Here is a 7,040-nt window from a genome sequence, read left to right as displayed (position 1 = left end):
CAACTCTCACATCCATACATGACCTCAGGAAAAACCATAGCCTTGACTAGATGGACCTTTGTTGGCAAAGTAATGTCTCTGCTTTTGAATATGCTATCTAGGTTGGTCATAACTTTTCTTCCAAGGAGTAAGCATCTTTTAATTTCATGGCTGCAGTCACCATTTGCAGTGATTTTGGAGCCCCAAAAAATAAAGTCTGACACTGTTTCCACTGTTTCCCCATCTATTTCCCATGAAGTGATGGGACCAGATGGCATGATCTTCGTTTTCTGAATGTTGAGCTTTAAGCCAACTTTTTCACTCTCCTTTACATAGAAAAGTGCTAAATTGCTTAAACTGATATGCTGCCTCCCAGGTTTGAAGTCCTCAAAATTCCTGCCAAATAAAATATAACTCTTAAGTTGTAAATATTTTTTAATTCTGCAGGTGTAAATGAGACACTTCCATATACACATAAAACAAACAACATTTGCTTTTTTTTTTTTGGCTGCACTGGGTCTTCATTGCAGTGCAAGGGCTTCTCATCATGGTGGTTTCTCTTGTTGAGGCACAAAGGCTCAGTAGTTGTGGCATACAGGCTTACTTGCTTCACAGCATGTGGAATCTTCCTAGACCAGGGATTGAACCCATGTCCCCTGTACTGGCAGACAGATTACTCTCCACTGCACCACCAGGGGAGTCCAAGAAGCAATATTTGTAACATTGGCACTGATGGCAGACATGCCCAGAGAGATCCATATGACAAGACACAACAGGAAACAATTAGAACAGTCATTGCTCCTTTCTCCACAAGATTGTGAAATGGTCATTGACAGTGGGAAATGGTTACAGAGAAGAACTGACTCTATGTTGGATCTGTTTTTTAACTTTAACCTTTCCTCCTCATTGCTTTTGTTTACTAAAAGGATACTGTCCGCACAAAATGGTCAACTTGGGGAACCCTGCCCTCTGCCTGAATGTTAAACCAAAATGCCTTATTCAGGACCTTGTTCTAATGTGAATGGCTACAGGAGAGAAGAAATTAATACATACCCTCCCCGAGGCTAGCCATTCCAGGAGATATTTGTAAGATTTGTTGTTGTTGTTTACTTGCTAAGTCATGTCCAACTCTTTAGTGACCCCATAGACTGTAGCCTGTCGGGCTCCTCTATCTGGGATTTTCCAGGCAACAATGCTGGAGTGGGTTTCCTTTTGCAGGGGATCTTCCTGACCCAGGGATGGAATCCGAGTCTCCTCCATTGACAGGTGAATTCTTTACCACTGAGCCACCAGGGAAGCCTATTTGTAAAACTGTTGTGGCTGTGTAGTCACTAAGCTGTGTCTGACTCTCTGCAAACCCATGGACTGCATTACGCCAGGCTTCCCTTGTCCTTGACTATCTCTTAGAGTTTGCTCAAAATCATGTCCATTGTGATTTCATCCTCTGTTGCCCCCTTCTCCTTCTACCCTCAGTCTTTCCCAGAATCAGGGTCTTTTCCAATGAGTTGGCTCTTCCCATCAGTGGCCAAGTATTGCAGCTTCAGCATCCATCCTCCCAGTGAATGTTCAGGGTTGATTTCCTTTAGGATTGACTGGTTTGATCTCTTTGCAGTCCAAGGGACTCTCAAGAATCTTTTCCAGCACCACAATTCAAAAGTATCCATTCTTGGGTGCTCAGCCTTCTTTATGGTCCAAATCTCACATCCATACATGACTAGTGGAAAAACCATAGCTTAGAGTATATGGACCTTTGTAGGCAAAGTGGTGTCTCTGCTTTTTAATATGCTGTCTAGGTTGGTCATAGCTTTCCTTCCAAGAAGCAAGCGTCTTTGAATTTCATGGCTGCAGTCACCATCTGCAATGATTTTGGAGCCCAAGGAAATAAAAATCTGTCTCTGCTTCTACTTTTTCCCCTTCTATTTGCCATGAAGTGATGGAACCAGTTGCCATGATCTTAGTTGTCTGAATGTTGAATTTTAAGCCAGCTTTTTCACTCTGCTATTTCATCCTCATTGAGAGGCTTTTTAGTTCCTCTTCGCTTTCTGCCATTAGAGTGGTATCATCTGGGCATATGTGAAGTTGTTGATATTTCTCCCAGCAATCTTGATTCCAGTGTGAGCTTCATCCAGCCCAGCATTTCACATGATGTATTCTGCATATAAGTTAAATAAGCAAGGTGACAAAGTATAGCCTTAACATATTCCTTTCCCAATTTTGAGCCAGTTTGTTGTTCCATGACTGGTTGTAACTGTTGCTTCTTGACCTGCATACAGGTTTCTCAGAAGACAGGTAAGGTGGTCTGGTATTCCATCTCTTTAAGAATGTTTAACAGTTTGTTGTGATCCACACAGTCAAAGGCTTTAGCACAGTCAACGAATGAAAAGTAGATATTTTTCTGGAATTCCCTTGCTTTCTCCATGATCCTATGCATGTTGGCAATTTGATCTCTGGTTCCTCTGCCTCTTTGAAACCCAGCTTGTACACCTGTAAGTTCTTGGTCCACATACTGCTGAAGCCTAGGTTGAAGGATCTTAAGCATTACCTTGCTAACATGTGAAATGATTACAGATGTACACTAGTGTGAACATTCTTTGGTATTGCCCTTCTTTGGGATTGGAATGAAAACTGACCTTTTCCGGTCCTGTGGCCACTGCTGAGTTTTCCAAATTTGCTGACATATTGACTGCTACACTTTACCAGCATCATCTTTTAGGATTTGAAATAACTCAGCTAGAATTTCATCACCTCCACTAGCTTTGTTCATAGTAATGCTTCCTAAGGCCCACTTTGGAGAAGGAAATGGCAACCCACTCCAGTACTCTTGCCTGGAAAATCCCATGGACAGAGGAGCCTGGTAGGCTACAGTCCATGAGATCGCAAAGAGTTGGACACGGCTGAGCAACTTCACTTCACTCACTTCATACTTTATCACTGGAGGAGGAAATGGCAACCCACTCCAGTATTCTTGCCTGGAGAATCCCATGGACAGAGGAGCCTGGTGGGCCATAGTCCATGGGGTCGCAGGGAGTCAGACATGACTGAAGTGACTGACCACAAGGCCCACTTGCCTTCACACTCCAGGATCTCTGACTCTAGTTGAGTGACCAAACCATCGTGGTTATCCATGTCATTAAGACCTTTTTTATATAATTCTTCTGTGTTTTCTTCCCATGTGTTCTTAATCTCTTCTGCTTCTCTTAGATCCTTACCGTGCCTGTCCTTGACTGTGCACATCTTTACATGAAATATTCCCTTGGTGTCTCCAATTTTCTTGAAAAGATCTCCAGTCTTTCCCATTCTGTTTTTTGGTTTTTTTTTTCTATTTCTTTTCATTGTTCATTTAAGAAGGCCTTCTTATGTCTCTGGAACTCTGCATTCAGTTGGCTATATTTTTGCCTTTCTCCTTTGCCTTTGGCCTCTCTTGTCAGCTATTTGTAAGGCCTCCTCAGACTACCACTTTGCCTTTTTGCATTTCTTTTTCTTTGGATAGTTCTGGTCACCACCTCCTGTACAATGTTATGAACCTCTGTGCATAGTTCTTCAGACACTCTGTCTACCAGATCTAATCCCTTGAATTTGTCACCTCCACTCTAGAATCATAAGTGATTTGATTTAGGTCAGACCTGAATGGCCTAGTGGGTTTCCTTACCTTCTTCAATTTAAGTCTGAATTTTGCAAGGAGTTCATATCTGAGCCACAGTCAGCTCTCAGTCTTGTTTTTGCTGACTGTATAGAGCTTCTCCATCTTTGGCTGCAAAGAATATAACCAATCTGAATTCAGTGTTAACCATCTAGTGATGTCCCCGTGTAGAGTCATCTCTTATGTTGTTGCAAGAGGGTGTTTGCTGTGACCAGTATGTTCTCTTGGCAAAACTCTGTTAGCCTTTGCCCTGCTTCATTTTGTACTCCAAGGCCGAACTTGCCTGTTACTACAGGCATCTCTTGACTTCCCACTTTTGCATTCCAGTCCCCTATGATGAAAAGGACATCCTTTTTTGGTGTTAGTTCCAGAAGTTCTTGTAGGTCTTCATAGAACCATTCAGGTTCTTTGGCATTAGTGGTTGGGGCAGAGACTTGAATTACTTTGATACTGAATGATTTGCCTTGGAAACTAACTGAGATCATTCTTAGTTTTTGAGATTGTACCCCATTATTGCTTTTCAGATTCTTTTGTTGACTATGAGGGTTACTCCATTTCTTCTAAGGGATTCTTGCCCACAGTAGTAGATATAATGGTCATCTGAATTGTTCACCCATTCCTGTCCATTTTAGTTCATTGATTCCTAAGATGTCAGTGTTCACTCTTGCCGTCTCCCACTTGACCACCTCCAATTTACCTTGATTTATGGACCTAACACTCCAAGTTCCTATGCAGTAATCTTTATATCACTGGACTTTATTTTCACCATCAGACACATCCACAACTGAATATTGTTTCTGCTTTGGCCCAGCTCTCTTTCTGGAGCTATTTTTCCACTCTTCCCCAGTACCATATTGAACATCTACCTACCTGGGGAGTTCATCTTCCTAGATTAACCTTGGTTCCTAAATGCATGTATTCTGGATGTGGGAGAAACTGCACCATAAAGAAGCCACTGGCCTGGAGAAGATAATTTATCCTGTAGGACACTACCCAGACTTGCTAGATATGATCAACTAGCTGGCAGCATAGCAGATTTTCCATTTTTCATCCCAGTGTTTGCTAAGACCAGGTGCTCTTAGATGATGGGGTACATAGTAAAAACAGTACCTATGAACTTCAACCCATTGCCTTACTCTTTCAGTCGTAAAATGACTTCCTTCGTGAGAAATAATATGTGGGATATCCTGGTGGTAAATAAGTTCAGTAACGTCACATATGGCATTGCTGAAAGAAGTAAGGCAGCAAGAAGAGACCTATCCAAAATAAGCTCTCATCTTACTTCCAAATAGAACAAATTGCTACCCTTTTGGGGTCCAGTGTAACTGATCTGTCACCAAGTGGTAAGCTCATCCCCCTGAAGTTTGGTGCTGTGTTGTCTCAGATGAGCAGCTCTGCTGTCAAGTTAGACCTTCAGCAATGGTGAAGTCTAGGTCAGTTTTGTTAAAGGGATACTCATGTTGTTGACCAGATGCCTAACTGCAACCCCTGGTCACATATGGCTAGAGGAAGAGACTAGCTGACATCCGTTTAGCTGTGAAGCTCCGTTGGTGCACATTCATGAGGATACAGGTGTTCTCAAACTCAGGAGTATATTCTGAGAAGCTTTTTCACGAGCCTCTTCCCCAGACTGACTTTCATGCATTGAGCAAGTATTTACTGAGTGCCTGTCAATGCAGATACTGTTATAGGAACAGACAGCTTAAAAGTGAAGATAATAGTTTAAAGTCCCTGTCCCCATGGGACTTACATTCTAGTGAGATAAAGAAATAGACATAAACAAGATGAATAAACTATGTAGTATATTAGATTTTCAACACAGAATGAAGAAAGGATTGAGGGGAGTGCAATTCTAAACAGAATGTCCAGGGAAGATGTCACTAAGAAGGTAATGTTTGAATAATGACCCAAAGGAATTGAGGGGACAACCCATGTGGCCCTCTGGTTGAAAAGCATATCACATTGAAGAAACAGCATATGCAAAGGCTCTTTGGTAAGAATGTGCCTGGTTTGTACAAGGACCAGCAAGGAGACCAGTGTGACTAAAGCAGAGAGCATGAGGGAGATGAGAACAGTAGTTGAAATTAGAGTGTGAGTTAAGTGCAGGTGTGACCAGCTTGTTTCTTATCTGTCCTGACTGGCTAATCCATATGACGTATGCTTGCAGTTGTACCCACTGGGAAAAAATTGTTTTCTCAGTGTCCTTCAGAGCACTGCATTCTCCTTAGATTCCCTAATATGCCAGCAGATCGCTTTTGGCTAGTGCCAGACTTAATGCAGAGCCATCTGTAAGCCAGGCTCAAATTGTTTCCCTCTCAGTCAGCTAACTCCTACATAAGGCCCCAGATACAGAAGGAGAGGGCAGTATGACAGGATCAGACACACTGGGAGTGCAAGTCACATTTCTGAAAATATACTGGGCCTTTGGGACCAACTTGGGCCTGTTCTTCCATATCACTTTATGATGGGTGCAGCCACACCCACTCAATGTTATGACTTATGGATCAGAGAATACCTCTTAGCATCCTGTGGCCAGTAGATGAAGGCTCAGTAGAAAGCCTGGAGCTGTTTCTGAAAAGGAGGTATAGTTATTTGCTGAAGAGTACCTGGCTTTATGCCAATCTAGGAAGTCTGTGTCGTGATTGGTGTATGAGAACCTGCCTGGACCAGCCTCTGTAGAGTAATCTGACACACAAACTTAGGGCAGCAACATCACAAAGATGTCTGCACTGCAGCCTGGACCAACTAGAGAGCGTTCTCTTGCTCTGAGCCTATTTGGGTCCTGGACCCAATTCCAGTGTGTGGGGTGGAATTTTTCCAAACCACCAAGCAAATCTCTGGACATGAGCCGGATGTCCTACAATTTGACTCAGTTCTGACACTATCAACTTGAAGATAGTATCAGATTCTACATGTGAAGGGCTCAGTCCTGTAAAACTGCCCTCCACTTCAAATGCAGATCCCAAACCCAGGTTATCTGTGCTTCTAATTGGCTGTACATCAGAGATTCCCACAAATCCCCTCGGTGGATTTCAGTAATTTGCTAGGGGACCTCACAGAACTTCAGAAACCCATTTACTCACTAGAATAGTTATTTATTGTAAAAGGATGTAACTCAGGGACAGCCAGGTGGATGAGATGCATAGGGCAAGTTACGGTGGAAGGATCTGGAGCTTCCACACTATTGCCCAAAAATCTCCCCATGTTCACCACCCCAGAAGCTCCCCAACCCTCTCCTTTTGGTCTTTAGTGGAGACTTCATTGTTGTTGTTCTTTAGTTGCTAAGTCAAGTCTGACTCTTTGTAACCCCATGGACTGTAGCTCGCCAGGCTCCTCTGTCCATGGGATTTTCCAGCAAGAATACTGGAGTGAGATGCCATTTCCTCCTCCAGGATCTTCCCTACCCAGGGATCAAACCCAT

The sequence above is a fragment of the Bison bison genome, unplaced genomic scaffold (genome assembly GCF_000754665.1).
Source record: "Bison bison bison isolate TAMUID 2011002044 unplaced genomic scaffold, Bison_UMD1.0 scf7180017864063, whole genome shotgun sequence".
Classification (NCBI taxonomy): Eukaryota; Metazoa; Chordata; class Mammalia; order Artiodactyla; family Bovidae; genus Bison; species Bison bison.
This window is presented reverse-complemented; position numbering follows the sequence as displayed.